The following is a 21838-nucleotide window of genomic DNA, read 5'->3' on the forward strand; positions in this document are numbered from 1 at the left end:
TAATAACAGGGAGAGAAATGTTTACTTTCAATCCTCCTCAGTATTTGGATGGAAACAAGCCAAAACTTAAAAAGATTTTTTTTAAAGAAATTAATCCCAGAAATAACGATAAACACCAAGAGAGTCCGCTTCTCCTTGCAGTAAAAAGCCTCTCTTAGGGTACATAAACTTAAAAGGATAAAAATTGGGTGATTTAGAAATGGGGTGGCCGGTCTTAGTGTCCTTTAAAGGCTACAGCACAGCTTGGAAATGATGGCATCCCCCACTTCCAGTGGGGACATGGCGGACTAAACAGCTGTGCCTGCAAACTCCACAGGTAGAACTAGCATTGTGGCAGTTTTTTCGGGCTCAGACTGGTTTCTCCTGAAGCCCAGGAGCATTTTTCTGGATCAAGGAAAATGCTCAGAATTGACCCATTTGTCCTCCGGATGGAGAATTGCAACCAGGAGATCGTAAACAGCGTTCTCAATCGACGGGTAAGAGTTCACCAGGAGGCTTGGACATCACCATCTCCAAGCTGTGCTGTAGCCTTAAATGGATGTTAAGTCCAGCCACCCCATTTCTAAAGCACCCAATTTATTTATTTTTAAGTATTTGTATCCTAAGAGAGGCTTTCTACATTAAGGAGAAATGATCTTTCTTGGTGCTCATCACTTTTTTTGTGATTAAATTTTTATTTTTTAAAAAAAATATTTTTAAGCTTTGGATTTTGCTTTCCATCCAATACTAAGGAAGGCTGAGAGTATATTATCGCCTCCCTGTCATTATTTTTGTGCTAATTTTGAAGATTTCAGCATTTTCCTACAGGTTGAATCTGCCATTCTGAATTTTTACTTTCCTGCCACTACTTTCTCTGGGAACTGTCTGGTATCTTGCCTTTAATTTGTAAACTCAATTTGGAAATTTTCCATTACCTTTTACTTTTGCTGGATAAGTAGCTAGGGGGTGCCATAATTTACTGTGTACGACATGGAGGATCTCAATCAGGCTCTCTCTGACTCCCATCAAGATATTAAGCAGATTTTTTCTGATTTCTGCCAAGTTATTATGCAAGACATTTAGAGCATTGTGGAAAATACTGTATATGGTCTAAAATGTGCCATCTGGTTGGGGATGCTGTGGATGAAATCGAAGAATTTAACAGAGGTGGAAATGTCTCTTCTAAGAGTGAGATTGGAGTTCTGTTGAAATACCAGATGAAATTGACAATGCTGAATTGAAGATGTTTAACAGAAAAATCGAGTTGCAAGACATGAGTGAATCTGATCTTCTGATGGAATATTATGGAAAAGAAGGGGGTATTATGTATGGGAGGTTTTTTGAAGAGAAGTCTGTGTTTGTGAGGGGAGCAGTTGGGCTGTTTGATTTCTTTAAGAAAATAGCTCTGTGTTTATCATGGGGATATGTAAATGCTTTGGTCTATTTTGAAGTGGGCTAAGGGGCTAAAAATATTTATCTGGATGGTCTTTTGGCTTTGGAGGATTTTATTTATCATTAATGATTGAGATTAAGATTATTAAGGTTTTTTAAATTAATATTAATTCTTTGTTGTATCTGGCAGACAATTTATATGCTTTTTAAAATTATTTTTGATCTTTATTATAGGAGACAGGAATGTATAGAATAGTAGTAGGAAGGGAATAATTAACTAATTGTTATTTTGGGGGGGGGGAAGTTGATTAGGTCACTTATACTTTTTCTTTTCTTTTAATATAAGGGGAGGGAGCAATGGTATTTAGTGATTTTTATAATTTGCTAATGGGTTGATTTATAGAAGTAATGTGATTCTGGTTTAATATAGAGTAAGGGATTGATTATGGAAAATTGTTTATATCCTTGATGTTTAAAGTCAGAAATTGCTTCTTTTTGTAATCTATTTTAAAAAAAATTCTCTTGTGTTTTCACATTTTTTTAGTTCTTTTTCTGTTTTTGTAGTTTTTTTGTTTTCTGTATCTTTTATCTTTTTCTGAAACTTAATAGAAATTCTTTTAAAAAAAATGATGGCATCCCCATCTCTTGGCAGCTCTTATCCAATTGTCGCGAATGCTGTTTGCGATCCTCAGGCTGCAAGTTGCCGTTCAGGAGAACAAATGAGGTGATTCCAAGCATTTTCTAGTCTGTGAAAACACTCCTGGGCTTCAGGAAAAACCTGCCTGAGACTGAAAAAACTCCCACATTGTCAGTTCTGTCTGCGGAGCCCGCGGACAAAGCTGTTTAGTCTGCCATGTCCCGAACCGGAAGCTGGTGATTCAAAATCCTAAAGAGGAAGAGGAAAGCAATGTGACAAAGGATCAGTCTAGCAGGCAAAGATTTCCAAAGGACAAGAGGATTTGGTGACAAGAAGACAACTATAGATGTGCTAGCCATGAGAAGTTGCTATTTACTTCGAACTAAAGCTCTTGATTAACTCTGTAAGGGAGTTAGTTAGTTATGTATCAATCACATTTACAGACCATCACAACCCCACAGGACTCTCAGTTAGTAATAGCTGTATACAGAGCAACAGCTTAAGGTACATGTAGTATAATAATAGCAGAAGCATTACTGTTCCAGGCAGGGAGGTAGGTAAACTTGGGATAATAGCTCAGTTAGGCCACAAAACAATTCACTATAGTCCTTTAAAGAAGGAATGTACTGGGGACCCAAAGTTCTGTTTGTATGTGTGAGCTGAATGCTGCTTGCATAGTACCTGAAGGTATCAGTCTCTCAAAAAAAAACAAATACTTTTCTTCCTTAGATATGTTAGAAGTAAAAGAACAAAACTGAACTGGTTCACAAAAAGGTCCTTGTGTGCTATCTTCTGTCTGCTGAATCCTTAGAATCCCCTCAAGACCCTAAGGTCTTTCAGGATTTGAAACCTATCATCCCCAACCAATCACATTCTAGCATCCTAACCACTGTGCCACATCAGCTTTCAAGAGCCATAAATGAACCAGAATTATGGGTTCATTACCTGAAAAATGTGGACTTTTTCAAGAAGACCAAGATTTAAAAGCATTAAGATCAGAAGAGTCCTCTTATATAAATTGATTTCAAGCAGAAGGAAACATTGAGCTTTGCAACAGTTTTTCTCTTTCCGTAAATATACTAATCTCATTCTGGGATTCAGAGGTCACCACTCAAGGACTGTGGGCAGTAAGTGAGAAAAGAAATCTGTTGTTGCAGGTAAATCAAATGGAGGAAACTTACCCAAGATAATTAATTGCTGATTATGGATAGGGCATTGTCAAGGGCACTGGTTGTGCTAAGAGCAGCATAGACCAAGATAGTACGGTTTCTGCTGTTACAGAAATTTACCTATTTTGTGAAAGTTCAACAGATGTTTTAGTCCTGTTGACTAAAGCTTCTAAGGGACATGTTATGTAACTGCTCATGGAATCAGTTTAATCTTCTGATTTCCCCTCTAGTGGGTACGTGAACAATGTCTTGATGTTTATTGTCTAAACTTTACAGCTGAGTTGCTATGTATTACTTGGTAGGCAGAAGTTACACAGCTGCAGTGTTTCCCACTATTTTTTGGTTTCTATGCTGCAGATGCTTCTATGTCTACACATATCCCTCTGTTTCTTGCTTTTCCTTCCATGTAACCTCCACCTTCCCCTGCCTGAACTGCAGCCGATACCAGGCCTATCTTTTGACTCATGATGCCTGCCTTTTCTGTGAATAGTATACACAGGAGAAATATGACAGAAAATATTACTGAGATCTGCTATTGCTCTACGAAGAATTTGGTTAGCCCCAGCACTGATCCTGTAGCCCTGTTGGATGGAAACTCTGAGACTTAAGCTTGTTGTACAGACAAAGGATATTCCCAGATGAACACATTGAGGTTTGGTGTACAGATGTGCCTCCGTATAAGGTCAGGTCTCACCACTCCTACTCTCATTTCCCTTCAGGCTAGCCATTCTTTCTGCAGTTTGAAGCACACAATTTCCTGCCTTAAGGTCAGGTCAGCCTACCTTTTGCACAAGGAAGTTTTTATTTCCAGAATAGGACTACCAGATCTGGGCTGCACAAAGCCAGACAACCAGGAGGTAGCAGCAAGCAAAGAGTTTTCTGTATCTCTTTGATCCATCTAGTGATGGTCTGAATTTTTGCAGCCCAGATCTAGTACCTTACTCCAGAGCAACTTTTTGTTTGCTGCCTAACATCTTTTTATCTAACCTGAAGCAGACCACATATGGTGGCATAATTTACTATGGATTATTGAACTATTAATTTGCTTTATTTGCATGCTCGTGAATGAAAGATAATATCGCTATTTTATTTCTTGAGAAGGCAGTGATGAAAAATGGGGGTTGTCCTGCAAATTGCCTACCTCAAGATAGCAAATTTGGGACCCTCCCCCCCTTTGTTGTGCTGAATCATCATCTTCCTTCTTGCAAGAACAGATGACGAGGCACAGCGGGCCAGTCTTTGCTGCAAGAAATATAACCAGAAAGAACCTGTGAGCTTTGATTGCCGCATTCTTCCTCCCAAAGTGTTTTAAAAGTGAAAGGGAAAAGAGAAAGAAAAACGCTGGCGCCCTTGCTTTGGGAAAACAACAGACAGAATGGAGAAGTGAGCGGAAGGAGGAGAGAGAGAAAGTGCCAGGTCCAGCAGGAGAGTAAGAGCATAGATCTCGGAGGATACGTTCCTTACAATCCATTGCTCTTGGAATTCAGCATCCGCTCCCCAGTTACTCAGACCATAGGACAACCCAGCCCCAGTTCTTAGTGAGGTCTGCCCAGTGGTGGCCTCTTTCCATTTTCAGTTTGCCATGTTGGTTTATTTTGTCTTGGCAGCAAGCAGAAGTGATCCAGGTAGTGTGGATCCCCAACCTATGTCTGCTCCAGATGTGTGGATTAACTCTGAGAATTCTCCAGCCAGCATGACCATTTCTGAGAATTCTGAGAGTTGAAATGCACACATCTGGAGGGGAATCTGATTGGGGAAGGTAATTTAGGTTTTCTTAGCCCAGAGGCATTGCGGGAATTTAAATTAGAGGCTGGACTGAGGAGCACTGCAGGAGTCAGGTAGATACCCAAAGCTGCTAATGTTGACCTCATGAATTATATGTGAGTATTGGGAGGGAGCTGCTCAGTTGATGCTATCCCATCTGGGTAATCCACAATCCAGGGAGGTAAATATGGATTCTTCTTAATGTTAAAACTATGCTGTTGCATTACTTTATTGCATTGTGTTTTAATAATGGTTTGGTCGGATGCTGTTTTTGAAGATGCTACTTAATGCTGTTTTTATTGCTTTAATAACTTGCAATTTTATTATATTGATTATTTCCCACTCAATGTATAAGATCCTTGGGTAACTAAATATAGTAAAAACCAAGGGACAGATCTGTTTAATAGCTTCAGAACTGCCAGAAGAAGGAGGGGAATCTGAGGAGGTCACTTGAGAAAGTTGGGACATGACTGTATCTACAGAATACAGAATGCCTGGGTCTGCATTAAGCTATAATACATTTTGTTTGGCTTTGGCTCCATATTTTGTATGAACCATGGCTGGCATTAGATATGATGAGGCCCTAAGTGATGCGAAGCTGTAGAGTCCCTGTTGAGAATTGTTGGAAATCCTGGCAAATCCAGCATGCCTCATTAGCATATGGATGGTTGCTCTAGGATGCAAATTCTCCATGCTATTGAGGAAGCTGTTTGTTGCCACTCCCACTTCCTCTCTCCCTTCTTCCTTCTTCTTCTACCCAGGGAGAAGCAAGCATGCTGCTCTGCTCTCCGTTCATCAGGGCCATGTGCTTGGACCTTGATGAAGAATTCTGCCCCTTTCTTCCACGCAGCTCTTGGCAGCTGTAGGGCTGAGAGTTTAGGGTGAATTAAATTTAGAAAGAACAGAAAATACAAGGAACTTCATTTTCCACCAATGATGAATGTAACTGGACCAAAGAATAAAGTCAGTAAGAATTCTTTTACTTATCTTTAAACCTACTATGTCTAAGCATGTGATTCTTTATGCTTGGGAGGGCTGAGTGTGTAAGATCAATAACCTGTGTTTCTCTGGTGTGCTCATTAAAGCTATTTTAAGATAACATTCTTTTTCTGTGCCAGCGTCTCAGCTGTGTTAAGCTCTGCTCCATTTCAGTGGTTCTAGCAGGCTACTAAATGGCTCCAAGAATAAGGCAGCTTAAGAACTGAATTTGGCAAGAATGCTGCCAAAATGCATAATAAACCTGTGATGGGGTGAGGAAGAACCCTCTTTAAGAGGAAGTGTGAATGCATGCAGAAATAAAGCCTATTGTAATTAATCAATTAATTAATGTGGGTCATGGGAGCCATACCAGAGGACTTAAAGTACTTTCATATAGGAAATTTTAATAAAACTGTTACAAGACAATTTGGAAATTTTCAGAGGCCCCTTCAGACTCTGAGGTTCTAAACTGTAGCTTGTTTAGGTTATTCCAAAAGAAGTGGGGAAACTGGGAAAAAGGAAAAAATAGGGAGTGATGGCAATTCTCCCATCCTCTGCACCCCAGTAATGTTATTTGGGACAGCCCCAATCCTCACAGAGCCCTTTGGGGCAGCCCAGGTGGCTGCAAGGGGAGGGGAAGAAAGAAAGAACTTTCCTACATTAAACTTCTGGTTGCTGACCAGTTATGTTGCCTGGATATATTCAATAGTCTTACCACTTTTTAATCAACTTTTTTGGTTTAAACTTTTCAATCAGAAAGCCAACTCTTTTTTATTTACTTGATTTCTTCCCACACAGACAATCATTTCTAGATTAACAGGTTTTTAGGGAAGAAAGGATTTTCCTGTGCATTAGAATACTTCAAAAATAAGGGAATAAATGTTGATAATTTATTAATGAAGCTGGATCACTCATCGTTTTTTAGATAAAGATGTCTTCTGATGACAATAATTGCATGGGCTTTGCCCAGCTTAGTTCCTTAGCTGAACAGGAGGTTTCAGGCCATGTTGACTCTTCCTGTTTGTTATGCTGGAGCTGAATGAGTGAATAGGGTTTCTTTAAAAATAGGAACTTCTGAAAGTGATTAATTAATACAGTAGAAACAGAATATAGTATGACTGTAGGGATGCAGGAAGCACTTTTTGAGTAGAGTCTGCTACTTCTTGGACTTACTTGCGCTTCTTCACCATCTACGGTACTTTCTTCAGTCACAGAGCATACCGACTCATGATGTGGTACTCTTGGGTTTGGCTTAGTTTGTTCTGTAATTCCAGCCTACTGTGCCTTATTTAATAAACCATGGCTAAGCAAACTGTGGCTTTACACAGTGTGAAAATCTAGCCCCTGGAAGTCCATTGTAAAGAATCTTGCTTTATGTTCCTGTCATAGATATCCAGTAGAAGTCATCATGCTGTCTTGTCACATGCATTGTGACATTACTTTGCTAATGACATGAATTCCATCCTGTGCATCAGTTGTGGGACACAACTGTCATAAATTACATAATTCACACCACTTGCACAATGACATCATGAAGTATATGAGTCACTTGTCTCCTTTGCCCCCTCTGTGGATGCCCATGTTTTCTGTCCATGGGAGATTAAAGGTCTAGTTATAGTAGGAAGATTCAGGAGAATGTAGGTCTATTGAGCAAGTAAGGCAGGGAGAAAAGGACTTAAGATGGAGCCCAAGAATATGACTTGAACAGGAACACCGGCTAAAATGAACCCTCTTATATTTTCAGTCCATAACACCTTTTCTCAGGTGCTTTCCTTTTGCTGGTGAGTACAGAATAGAACTAGTGGTCTAGTGGTGAAGGCATTAGGTTAGAAACCAGGAGACTGTGAGTTCTAGTCCCACCTGAGGCATGAAAGCTGGCCAGGTAACCTTGGTCAGTCACTCTCTCTCAGCCTAACTCACTTCACAGGGTTGTTGTTGTGGGGAAAATAGGAGGAGGAAGCAGTATTAGGTATGTTCCCTGCCATGAGTTATTTATAAAAATAATAAAGGGGAGATAAAAAAAATCTTTTAAAAAAGCCAATCTTTATAGACTAGGAAATGCCAAGATCTTACCATAATTCTTTATTGGACACCTTGTTTACCTAACACACTGAACCACAAGCTGGCTTAGTCTGTTGTGTCGTCCTAGCCTTATAGTTCATTACAGTCCATCATGTTCTGTAATAGGGTTAATTAATTAAACCATGGTTCAGCTGATTGGGTGAACCCGGCCACTATCTATATTGTAGTGAGGCTCGGTGGAACACAAGTCCTTGTGGCAGAGGATGCCGCCACTCTGTGGATTCTAGACTGGGATCTCTGCTGAAAGTTCATGTCATGCCATCAAGCTGAGTGCAGGAATTGCCTCCAGACTCACACACTGTAAGCCCTGATTTGTTTAAATCATAATTTGCTGAATAAGCCACAATAGCCAGGTTCACATAGTTCATTGTGTTTCGATCAAACTAACGATGTGGAAGACAATCCAATACATTTTTCTGGAACTGAATGCTCTAATACTTATGTCTGTTGTCAGGATTAAGCCACTCAAGATCATTCCTCACTTTGACCCTGGCAGTGCCTCAGAAATTTCTCTCTCTCTTTTTAAAAAAAGTTTTATTAATTTTTTTTTCAAAATATACATAAAAACTAAAAAGAATGAAACAAAAGGGCCTACAAAGAAAAAGAAAACTAAAAAGGTGTAAAAATACAAAACAAACTACAACAGAATGGCTTCCAACTTTCTAACAAAGTTATACATAAATCAGTATCAGTCTCTTACTCCAGTTTATACTATGATAAGCATTATTCTATAAAGCATTTAAATTCTCATTATAACATTCCCTTCTAAAACAAATTTCCCTCCCAATTAAGAAACATAAAAAACCCCTTCAAACATAAAAAGCTAATATACTAAGAAACAATATCCTTCTTCACTATAATTTACTCCTATTTGCCAACTAAACTAACAAAAAGTGACCTAATTATATCTTATTACTATTATTTATTTATAAAAATATTATTCAAAAATAAGGACAATCACCTAAACCCTTAAAAAAATCCATTAAACAAATTTAAACAATTGTCAAAAGCATTTAAACTAAAACAAAATAACCTACCAACTTCTTATTACTATTATATAATTTAAAAAGTAACATTATTAATACCAAAAATGTAAGAATTCTCAAAACAGCATAAACATTTATCTAAACCTTTAAGAGACCATCCTGATAAACACATTTAGACAGTTATCCTACTTCAAAGTAAACCAAGCTATTTACATATCTCAGTATTATGCACAGAACTTTCTTTTTGTCAATTTCAAATTTTACAACCTGCTTTAGAAAGTCCAAATATTCCTCAGAAATCTTCCAGCCTTTAGAGCTTAATTCTCTTTCTTGATCATGGTGTGGTGGCAGCCCAGTCTTTCCAAACCCTCCATCTTCAACTTTCCACAATTCAGTTTTCCCTTGACTATTTAAATGCAAGTCACCAATTCTCATCTTTTTCTTTGAAGAGGCCACTTTTTTTGTTAGGATAATTTTTAGTCTTACCCGCTTCGCTCAATTTTTGCAACATCTTAAAGTTGCTAAGGTTGAGAAACACTGCATTAACAGGGCACAAGCCACCTTATATGAATATCAGTAACAAAATAGGGGAGGGGGCTTGAAAGTTAACATTAAACTTCACATGGTTTTTGTTCATTGTTGCCACTCAGTCTTATTAACAAACAATTCATCTGCAAATACCCTTCTACAATATATGTATATTATTTAGGACTGTAATAACATTTAAAAAATTAATTTGTGTGATGAATGATGAGGACAATGCAGCATCAATATGTCAGTTTAAGACATTTTCATCGATTTCCACTGGGCTGTGCTTTACATTAACAAGATTCAGCTTGTGTTAAGCTTTGTCTTGCCTTCATAAATCATAGCGTGACATTTTATTGTCATCATTAGCGCCATGATTGCATGTATCAGTTGACATACTACTTTAATAAAAATCTGCTCTGGCGATGTGCTCACCTGTGCAATCGTGCCCAATTTACCCAGGACTGCTGAGGGCCACTTCTCTTGGTCCTGCTGCCATGTCAAGACTGTTGATGGATTTATTGAATCAATGCACTTTGATGCACTGTCAAAAGGATGGTCTAAGCTCAGTAGCTCAGGCTTTCCCCATAGAAGGTCCAGTCCACAACATCTTCTGGTAAAAATATTCCTGAAATGAAACTCAGACAAGACACTGTTGGTGTCATGATCACCATTGCGATGCTTGTGACATCGCAACGGCTCACATGACAATGCAGGGAAATGGGTACCGGGCGGATTAAGGGAAAAGGCAACTAGCTAACAAAAGAGAGCAACAGGTGCTGGCAACAAAGTATCAACTCTAGCCGGAGGTGCAGAAGAGAGAGATACAATGTTGCAAAGAAGGTAATTGACAAGACCAGACCACGAGGCACGCCCAAGCTGTCAAAGAGATTACGAACCTGATCGCCCGGCAATGAACCATCACCGGCCAGGGAAGCAATTAAGGAAATGCCCAGAGCACAGGAGGGGCTCCACGACCCCTCACCTACTGGCAATGGAACCGACTGGGCTCGGGGCGCACCCGAAGTAAAAAGGGGTGGAGCGCTGACCGGCGCAGGCTATTTAAATCCCGTTCCGGCGCGCTCCACTCACTCTCAGCTTTTCTTAAAGGGCACGCATACTGTTACTCAAATAAAACCAGAACCTAAGCCTACACTAGCGTCTGCATTTTTACTGGGTAGCAGGCAGAGCCTGACATAAAGCTGAGAGTCACCAAACCAAAGTCGCCAAGCTCCACCGGATGAAAATTTTCCGCAAGAGAGATCAACTGGCGAAAACAGAACCGGGGACAGCGATGGAGCCAGCACTTCGCACCAGAGGCGTGAAGGACGGCCCGCAAGAGGCAGTTGCAACCCGACAGCTGCTGGAGGCGGCGCACCGGAATGGGACACAGACACCCTCCCTGCCCACACCGCACCCCAGTTCCAGACCTGGAGCTCCAACCCAGACGGGAGAGCCCCGACAGAAGACGAAGTCGGGGACCAGCAACTCCTCACATGGGCTGGCGGAGCAGGACCCTGGACGGGAACACCCTACTCCACCTGGAGGCTCCGCTACCCCCAAACGCCCGAGCAGGAAGGCACAAGACTACAGATCGGTCAGCATCTGGCAGCACCGACGTCGGACGACCAGGGCACACCAGACAGGGTCACAGCCCTGGAAGCCAGGGTACAATACCTTGAACACCTGCTCCTGTCCCCGACATTGGCAGACCGGAGCACGCCAGACAAGGACACAGCCCTGGAAGCCAAGGTACGAGACCTGGAACATATGCTCCAGTCCCTGGCAATGATCGTAGGCGAGCGCTCCAAGACTGAGGCGGCACAGGGGGCAAGAGGGGATCGAGGCACCATACCCACCCTGCCAACAACCCCGAGCGGAAGGGGCCAAGCACGAGACTCTGTCACAGGGCTTCATGGCCCCAGGCCAGTGGGAGCCATCCCTCACCACCCACAGGTAGGGGTCCCACAAATTGGGAGGTTCGCCAAAGACTTCCCCGTACAATTTGACGGGAACCCTACGAAACTGTCCTTCTTCCTAACAAATGCAAGGGACTACATGGCCCAATACGGCCATTGCTTCAGCACAGAAGCCGCAAAAATCTCGGCAGTGGCCACCAAGCTCCAAGATAGAGCCGCGGACTGGTACGTACAGATGCCCGAGTCCGGAGCCCCAGCCTTGGCCAATTTCCACAACTTCCTAGCTGAGCTGAAGCATTACTTTGAGGACCCCCTGGCGAAGGAAAGGGCCAAGTGCACACTTCAAGCACTGCGCCGGGGAAGAAAAATGGTGGCTGACTACACCCTTGAGTTCAGGGTCCTCGCAGGCAAAATCACGGAATGGTCAGAGGCCACCCTGATTGACATGTTCAAGCATGGCCTCAACCGGGAGGTGCTACAATGGGCACTCTACAGGGACGACCCAGCCTCCCTTCACGGGTGGATTTGCCTAGCCGGAAAAGTGGAGCACGCTCAGTGCACGTTCCTGCTTGCAACTGCAGAGGACAAAATCCCTCCCAGCACCAGAGGACCAGTCCCACAGTCGGACCCGACCTGGCATGTGGACCAACAATGGAGGCTTGCCCGCGGGCAGTGTACCAGGTGTGGGAAGACGGGCCACCGAGCAGCGGACTGTTACAAAAACAGGACAACGGATCGCCTGCCCAGACCCACACCAAAGACGCCGCACAAGCCATCCAACCCCCCCAGATGCCTGACAGGAGCGTTAGCGACCCCGGACGAGGATGCGGATGCCTACCTCGCAGGGGACGTGATCGACGCCCAAGAACAGCCGGCGGAAAATGCTCCCCACCTGCTCTAAGCAGTGCCACTGGGCAGGTGGTGAAGAAGGGGCACAACAACCCCAGGGTGAGTGACGATTGCTCCATCCTGGCAGGGACAATTAAACTCTCTTATGGCCCTAGAGCCATTATGGTCGAAGCTCTGGTGGATTCTGGGTGCTCCAGAAATCTGATCCACCTGGACATGGTCGCCGCACTAAAACTGCCCTGTTCCCCCCTCCCTAAACCGCTGGCGTTCCACCAACTAGACGGCTCCACAGCGGGGGGGAGACCAGCCACCCAGAGGACCGAAATGGTCACCCTGACAATGGGCACCCACAAGGAATCCATAGACTTTGTGGAAACCCAGATAGGGAAACCCATAGTAGTGCTGGGGATCCCCTGGCTAGCACGCAACAACCCACACATAGACTGGAGGACACGCTCCATCAAGTTCAAAGACGGGGTCTACCAGGCACCGACACCAGACAAACCATCTGCTCCGACAGTGGGGAGGGCAGAAGTTGTCAACCATACCCACGACCCCCCCACCAGAAGGACTGCTGGAGCAATATGCAGACTTTGCAGATGTCTTCGGAGAAGAGGAAGCGGACCAATTACCCCCCCACCGTAAGACGGACTGCACAATTGAACTGCTCCCAGACGTCCCATTACCCAAGCCCAAGATCTACCCCATGACCCAGAGAGAATTAGCGGCGCTGCGGGAATTCTTGGACAAAATCCTCTCCAGGGGCTTCATAGAACCAGCGAACCCGCCGGTTGGAGCACCCGTCCTATTTCAGGAAAAGAATGACGGCACCCTGAGACTATGCACCGATTACTGCGGATTAAATTCCACTTCCCTATCCAACAAATACCCCCTACCCCTCATAAAGGACATGCTAGCACACCTGTCAAAGGGAAGGGTGTTTTCCAAACTCGACCTCCGCGAGGCGTATTACAGAATCTGCATCAGGGAGGGGGACGAGTGGAAAACGGCATTCAACTGTCCCTTGGGCTCCTTCCAATACAAGGTACTGCCATTCGGTCTTGCGGGGGCCCCGGGTGTCTTCATGCAACTCATCAACGAGGTACTGCATGAACACCTATTCAAGGGCATACTGGTTTACCTGGATGATGTCCTCAACTACACGAGGACGCAGAGGGAACACGAGAGGTTAGTGAGGCAAGTCCTCACTAAGCTCCGGAAAGCCAAACTCTACGCTAAGCTGTCCAAGTGCAAATTCCACAAGTCGCACTTGGACTACCTAGGGTACAGAATCTCTGACAAAGGCGTAGAGATGGACCCCGCGAAGGTCCAGGCAGTCTTGAGCTGGGAACGCCCACACACCAGGCGCCAGCTTCAAAGCTTCCTTGGGTTCGCGAATTTCTATAGGTCCTTCGCGAGGGGGTTCGCGGAAATTGCCCTAACCTTAACTGATTTGCTCAAGACCAAAGGCGTCGGGGAGACACGCAAGGTAAAAAACCCAGGGGCTGTACTTAATTGGACTCCTGCCTGTCAAACCGCGTTTGACAGGCTAAAAGCACTGTTCACAGCGGAGCCAATTCTAGCTCACCCGGACCCCGAATGGCCTTTTGTGGTGCAGGTGGACGCCTCTGACTTCTCAATAGGCGCCATCCTTCTGCAAAAGGATTCCACTGGAATCCTGAAGCCATGCGCCTATCTCTCGAGGAAATTCTCGGAGACAGAGAGGCGCTGGCACGTGTGGGAAAAGGAAGCATTTGCGGTTAAAGCAGTGCTGGAGGCTTGGCGTCACCTTTTGGAAGGGACGACTTACCCGTTTGAGGTCTGGACAGACCACCGCAACCTCGAGGCACTCCGTACGCCCTGGCACCTCAGTCCCAAGCAAATACGCTGGGCTCAGTTCTTCAGCCGGTTCAACTTCCAGCTGAAGTTCATACCAGGCAAAAAGAACTTCCTGGCAGACGCACTCTCCCGACTGCCTCAGGATGCGGAGCCTATCTCCGACATTGTAGGGACGGTGCTTTCCGATTCCCAGCTGGGTATGGCAGCGGTCACCCGGGGTCACGCTCGGGGACAGCCTCCCCCCCCCGCAAACAACTACGACGCAACCCGCCCCTAGACGCAGGCAACCTCAAATGCCAGGGGGGCTACGGGCAGATTTCATAACGGCATTAAAATCTGACCCCTGGCTCCTCGCCAACCCCAACAAGGTCACTATGGACCAGGACCTAGCATGGGCGGAGGGAAGGTTATATGTACCCGACTCACAATGGCAGGCGATTCTCAACAGATCGCATGACAGCAAAAAGTCTGGTCACTTCGGGTTCTTGAAAACCCTACACCTGACTCGGAGACAGTTTTGGTGGCCCTCGCTGAGGAAGGACGTCAAGACGTATGTGGCATCCTGCCCAGTGTGCGCTATGGCCAAGCGACCGGCTGGCAAACCCCAGGGGCTGCTGCAACCCATGGCTGAACCCTCCCGCCCTTGGGATGAGATCTCAATGGACTTCATAGTCAACTTACCGCCCAGCCAAAAGAAAATGGTCATTTGGGTGGTAAAAGACTACTTTTCAAAACAAGCGCATTTTATCCCCTGCACCTCGATCCCGTCAGCCCAACAGCTGGCGAAACTGTTCCTAGTCCACGTGTACCGCCTACATGGCTGCCCCTCCTGCTTGGTGACCGATAGGGGCACACAATTTACCTCGAGGTTTTGGCAGGCTTTTTTGAAACTGATAGGTACCCAGCAAGCCCTGTCAACCTCCTGGCATCCCCAGATGGACGGATCCACAGAGATCCTTAATGCCACACTGGAGCAATTCCTCCGCTCCTACATAAACTATCACCAAGACGACTGGGTGGACCTCCTCCCAATTGCAGAGGTTGCATACAACAACGCGATACACCAAAGCACGGGAAAACCCCCCTTTGGGGTAGTGCCGGGTCAGGAATTCGTCCCCATCCCTGAACTACCTCAGCCTCCGTCCCCAACAGTGGCCGCCTGTGATTGGGGTGAGAAACTCGCAGATTCCTGGCCGGTCATCAAGGACGCGCTTAAAGAGGCACAAACGGCATACAAATTACAAGCGGACAAACACGGGCGCCAGCAACCAACATTTCAGGTGGGGGACATGGTCTATCTATCCACCAAATTCATAAAATCGCCGCAACCGTCAAAGAAGCTGGCCCCCAAGTTCATTGGGCTATTCCAGGTGACACAAATCATGAACCCAGTCACGGTGTGCTTGGACCTGCCCCATAATTTAAAGAGACTGCACCTGGTATTTCACTGCAGCTTACTCAAGCCGGCAAGTGATCCCTCCCGGTGGCACCCACGCACGCCCCCCACTCCACCAGTGATGATAGATGGGCAGCAACACTTCAAAGTAAAGGAGGTACTTGACTCCTGCAAGCGGTGGGGCTCCCTCCAATACCTCGTAAAGTGGAAACACTTTCCACACCCTGAGTGGGTCGCTGCCCATGATGTCCAGGCCCCCGACCTGATCCGCACCTTCCATACCGCCTACCCCTCCAAACCCGCAGCTTAACCTTCTCAAAGGGGGGCAGTATGTCATGATCACCATTGCGATGCTTGTGACATCGCAACGGCTCACATGACAATGCAGGGAAATGGGTACCGGGCGGATTAAGGGAAAAGGCAACTAGCTAACAAAAGAGAGCAACAGGTGCTGGCAACAAAGTATCAACTCTAGCCGGAGGCGCAGAAGAGATACAATGTTGCAAAGAAGGTAATTGACAAGACCAGACCATGAGGTGCGCCCAAGCTGTCAAAGAGATTACGAACCTGATCGCCCGGCAATGAACCATCACCGGCCAGGGAAGCAATTAAGGAAACGCCCAGAGCACAGGAGGGGCTCCACGACCCCTCACCTACTGGCAATGGAACCGACGGGGCTCGGGGCGCACCCGAAGTAAGAAGGGGTGGGAGCGCTGACCAGCGCGGGCTATTTAAATCCCGTTCTGGCGCGCTCCACTCACTCTCAGCTTTTCTTAAAGGGCATGCATACTGTTACTCAAATAAAACCAGAACCTAAGCCTACACTAGCATCTGCGTTTTTACTGGGTAGCAGGCAGAGCCTGACAGTTGGGTAGTGTGTGGACATTACTGACCTGGATAGGCTAACAGTCTGGGTCTGAAATGGGAAATGCAAATGCTGCAGCAAACCTTGGTTTGTTTAACCATGTTTTATTAAATAAACCTAAATTTGCAGGGTTTGCACAATGTGTTAAAGCATGGTATAAAACAGTGGCTAGGTTCACATAAACAAAAGGAACTGTAGAATTGTCCATTGTGAAGCTTCCTGTGTGCCATTCCCGTATGGATGCACAGGTGATAACTCAGGAGTCGAAAAACCTGACTGGATATATGCTGATTGGTAAGAGAAGCATATGCTCAAACCATTATACAACCTCCTCATCCAATTCTTAGTTCGGTGTGGCTCCACTTAATGTACAAAACCAGAAGCATCTGCAGAAAGTCCAGCTGTGGTATATCTCCTGATAACTAGCCCTAATTAAGCATCAGAATGTATCATCCATGCAATACCACAATAATTGATTCAGTTTGTATGTTGTTGATTTACACATATGTGTTCATTATGGTGTCTAGAACTTTTTTTTAAGGAAAGCATGTCCTTGCAGTGGAGCAAATAAGTGATGGTGATAGTTGTGCACCATGTTGGAAGTCCTGGCAAATCCAGCATGCCTCATTAGCATATGGAGGGTTGCTCTTAGATGCAAACTCTCTGTGCTATTGAGGAAGCTGTTTGTTGCCACTCCTACTTCCTCTCTCTCTCTTCCTCCTCCTTGAACCTGGAGTGAAGCACACAGCTGTGTGCTGCTCTCCTCCATCTCTGGGTGCCATGCAGTGGACCTGGAATTCCTCTTTCTACATGCAGCTCTTAGCAGCTATAGGGCTAAGAGATCACCAAGTATAGGTAAAGAACAGAAGAACAAAAATTTCATCTTTTCCACTGAAGATGGATGTAACTGAACCAAGAATAAAACCAGTAAGACTCTTTTTACTCTTAAACCTACTTTGTCTAAGTGTGTAATTCTTTATGCTTGGGAGGGCTAAGTGTGTAAGATCAATAACCTGTGTTTCTCTGATGTGTTCATTAAAGCCATTTTAGATAATATTCTTTTCCTGTGCACAGCTCTTCCACTGTGTTAAGCTCTGCTCCATTAGGTGGTTCTAGCAGGCCATTGATGGCTTCACACCAAACATTACATAGCATTAAAAACAACACATTTAAAGACATGCATACAGTGGACACCTAAAGCAAAATTTGTATGTGTGGTATTATAGAAGGGATTAGCATCCAATCACAGAAGAGAATGAATTCTCTTAGGTCTGTGAAGTCTCTGCAATAGAAATGCTCCCAACAGGAAATATGTCTTAAAATCTTGCTAGGAATTAATTTGTTTATGACATCACAGAAATGTAGCCACAAGCATACTGTGAACTGCTCTAGTGCTCCTTTATTTACTGCATTTATATCCCGCATTTCCTCCAAGGAACTCAAGGTGCCATATATGCCATAGTTACCCATTCCCAAATTATCTGCATGGTAGAATAGGCTGGAAGAAAAACTTACCCAACATTCATTCAGCACTCTAATTATAGCATGACACTTGGGTGCACATATTTTTCCTAAGTGGCAACTTTGAAGTGTGGGGAGGGTGCACTAGGTAAAAGTATATGGTTAAAAAATTCTTCTGTGTGTCCCACACACCTTTCCCCACATCTAGGCTGGGATCTGAGTATCTTTTGCAAAAGTTTATAGGGATGAGGTGGGTTTTCACAAATCTCTGTCATCATATCTAAAATTGTAGTCCCAATCTAGATAACTCCCAATTTAGATCAAAATGATACTATTTAAAAAAGTAAGAAAGTGAGGAAAGCCTAATCCGTTCATCTTGCTTCTCCTAAAAACCAGCCGGCAGCTGCTTCTGAGAAGGCTGTAGGGTGTAAAGGCGACATCTCCTTTGGGCAATTGCTCCTCAGCAACTAGAACCCGGTCATAATCTTGCATTGGATCTTGGAAGAATCACAAAGCAATGGATATCCTAAGAATGAATCTATTCCTGTTCAAAGCTATGTCATTTTAGGGCCATCACTAGATATCTGATTAACAAATTCTATATTAATTCCATGAAAGTTTCCCCCTGCTATTTTTCTGGAATCTCCCATTATTCTGCTAGATTGGGTAGCCTAGGGTAGGTTCTAGAATGATGAAAAAGAAAGGAAAAAGTTTTCTTTTTCCACTTTTTTTGCACTTAGAAACTTTCTCCGCAATTAGTTCTATCAATTCTATCATGTCTGCTCTTGCTTACCTTTTATTTCTAAAATGCAAATGTTATAATCTTTTCTTCATAGAGGAGTCAGACCAGCCCCCTGAGGTTGTCTATTGTCTTTTCCCAGCTGTAAAATAGCCTTTTTGTGATGTGGAAACAAGAAATGTACACCGTATTCCAAATCTATTACATTATAAGTATGGGTGCTACTTAAAATTACTTAAATCTTGGCAGTTTTATGTTTTTTCTTTCTTTAGGGATCTTTAGCATGGAACTCATCCTTTTCACTGCTCCCACAGATATGTTTCATCAAGTTACTAACATAACTCTGGAAACTCTTTTCCTATCAGTCACCTCCACCCTTGATATCAACCAGATATGTGAGAATTTAAGCCTTTTCGCCTTGTATACTCCTTAATGTACACTTCGCTCCAATGTCATTAGCCATCAGGCAGTTTGGAACAATCTTTTTAATGCTGCTTACAGACTTTTTCTTATTGTGCAGACCTGGCCATATCATTGCTTATCTGAATTCTAGATCATTTCTGAAGAAAAGTAAAAAGTATGAGTAAAAGTACCAGTTTCGATAGTACTTGAAGAACTTGACTGCTTGCATTTCTCCTTTGCAAGAGCTGTTAATTCATTCCCATTCCTTTCTTCCAATCTTTAACTTCTAACCAATCTGTAAGAATTACAGGTGAATTACACATACTTTTAGTTTAACACATTCTTCAGTTTTACACATTCTTTTAGTTTAAGAACACTGTTAAATACACATTAAGCATTACAGATTGGTAAGAACTAATACCATTAGTCATTATAATGGGTGCTTTATTCTTGGCTGCTATGTATTTTAATGTTTGCATTATTTTAATTGTTTCTATTTTCTAAATTTTGTTTGCCACCCAGACTCACTTGGTGAGATGGGTGGCCATACAAATTTAAAAAATAAAGAACAGTTCTTTGATCCCATGATAGCTGCAAGACTGACTAAGAGAGCCAGTTTGGTCTAGCAGTTAAGGCAATGGGCTAGAAACCAGGAGATTGTGAGTTCTAGTCCCACCTTGGGCATGAAAGCCGGCTGGGTGACCTTGGGCCGGTCACTCTCTCTCAGCCCAACTCACCTCACAGGGCTGTTGTTGTGGGGAAAATAGGAGGAGGAAGGAGTATTGGGTATGTTTGCCGCCTTGAGTTATTTATAAAAATAATAAGGGCGGGATAGAAAATAAATAAATAAATGAATAAACAAATAAATAAATAAATTCAGGAGCCTTTGGTGAAGGACTTCAATAGATAATCCTCAGCATCTGCTTGCTGACATTCTCAAAGAACTGAAGCACCTTATTTGTGGAATTCAATGCTTTTAATTTTTAGATATCTCTCACTCAGATGCTGATCTGATTCTAACTTAAATTTACATTCCAGTAAAGATTCAATAGAAATATGTCCTATTTATTTTGTAATGCCCTAGTAGTTGGTTTCCTGCCCAGGCAGCAGGCTGGCTTAGATAATCTCTGAGATCCCTTCCAACTCCCTGCAATCTCTCCCAACCAGTCTCCTTATTTCACAAGGCACAGAGACACAGTACTCTCCAAAGTCAGTCTCCGTGGCCCTTCAAGAAAGGGCATAAACTGCGGGACAAGAGCAACAGTTAAAACCAGCAGAAGAACCAGCTGAACCGGTGTTAAGCCCCGGGAGGCTAAAAGGTCTTTCCTAGGCGCCCGAGGGGTCACCGGCCGGGAGCCAGGCGAGCCCCTCACCGCGAGTGGATGCCGTAGCTAAGGCACTTGGGATCAGGGGAGACACCCGAGATCGAGCGTCTCCCGGGTTCATGTGGAAGCCAACGCGGGCAGAGGATGCTTCTCGCTAAGGGAAGCCTTGCTTGCTTTCAGGACTCTGCTTGGAATTTTTTTTTTTTTCCCTAAGGTAAGTTGGCACAGGTGAAACAGAAAGGAACGGATGGGGTTTGGGGGCACGTGCAGGGTGGGTTTTTCTAGAACCTCTGAGTGGCTTCTGCGGCTTCTGGCAGCTCCAGGACAAGGAGCCGAGCAGGGCATCTCCGGACTCGGCTCAGATTCGGTTGCAGAAATGCCGGCTTTCCAGCCCCGGCTTTCAGCTCCTGGGGCAGAGAAGAAAGAGGAGCGCTGCGACGCGGTCCTGGTGCAGCGGCGCTGTTGCGATTCAGGGCTCTGCCAACCCACACCCAAACTCTCAGAGACACGCGCGCCTGCGCACCGCGGCCCACCGACCCTCGAACCAGGCGACTCGCTCTTTAAAATACCGCAAGGACCCTGTTCGGTGCAGTCCGCTGCACCATGTGATACCCAGGTCGGCAGCGAGGAGCAGACTTCGGGACGAGAGCCGCCTGCCTGCCTGCCTGCCTGCATCAGGGTCCGGATTCACCGCAGTGAGCCGCCCCAACTCCAGGGGTCCCGGCCGGGAGCCGGGCGGGCTGGTTGCATCCCGGCATGCCAAGAGATCCAGGAGCCCAGTAAGCGAGCCGCCCAAGAGAGAGCAGGATGCTCCCACCCCATCATTCCTGCAGCCGCGGTCGCGGCCGCTGTCAGCCTGTCCTGGGTGGGAAAGCTTCTCCGGCAGCAAGACAGCGTGACCCCCGCGCGCGGGGCCAGGTGAGCCTCGGAGCGCGGGCTCGTCCGGGGCGCAGCGCTTTCTGCCGGCTGGTGATCTCGGCTCTTCCTGGGTCGCCTGAAGTCGGAGGATCTGATCTCGTGGCCGGGACCGCACAGCAGCGGGGAGAGGGAGGCGCAGCCTTGGGAAGGGAAGGAGGAGACCGGGGGGCGCCTTTGTTCGGAGATCGGCTGTACGCGGGACGGGAAAGGGGCAGGGAGTGGTTGTGGGATGGTCGGGTCAACGGGGCGACTATCAGGAAAAAGAGGGCTGGAGGGCAGGGGGTGGCCGTCCTTCTGCTTAGCCAAACTTCTCCCTGACGGGCAGAGGATTTGTGCGGGTCCCTGAACGTGCTTCCCGGCCTTCCCTGCACCTGGTGCCCTTCAGATGGACTTCCACTCCCCGCGCCTGGCAGTCAGTGTAGTCCGTAACATTTCAGCGGCACCAGGCCAGGAATGGATGTGCTGCACTGATACTTTCCCAGATGAATTTATTCAAAGTAGAAAACACAAAAGGGCCGCAGTATCTTAGAGCACATCTGCTTTATTTTGTCACTGAGCCTTTGTTTGGCTCTTAGGTTGCACACAAGCAGTTATTCCTCCAGAGCCCAAA

At 45.2% G+C, this 21838-nt stretch overlaps 1 protein-coding gene across 1 annotated transcript in view; it reads left to right on the forward strand.

Moving 5' to 3' along the window:
* Positions 1-21141: 21141 nt before the first annotated feature.
* Positions 21142-21838, forward strand: part of ADORA1 (adenosine A1 receptor) — a 67109-nt gene continuing 66412 nt past the window's right edge. The window contains exon 1 of the mRNA XM_063297337.1: positions 21142-21228. The gene's annotated coding sequence lies outside the window, so the exon portion shown is untranslated. The remainder of the gene's footprint in view (positions 21229-21838) is intronic.

This window comes from Candoia aspera, chromosome 3, assembly GCF_035149785.1.
Source record: "Candoia aspera isolate rCanAsp1 chromosome 3, rCanAsp1.hap2, whole genome shotgun sequence".
NCBI lineage: Eukaryota > Metazoa > Chordata > Lepidosauria > Squamata > Boidae > Candoia > Candoia aspera.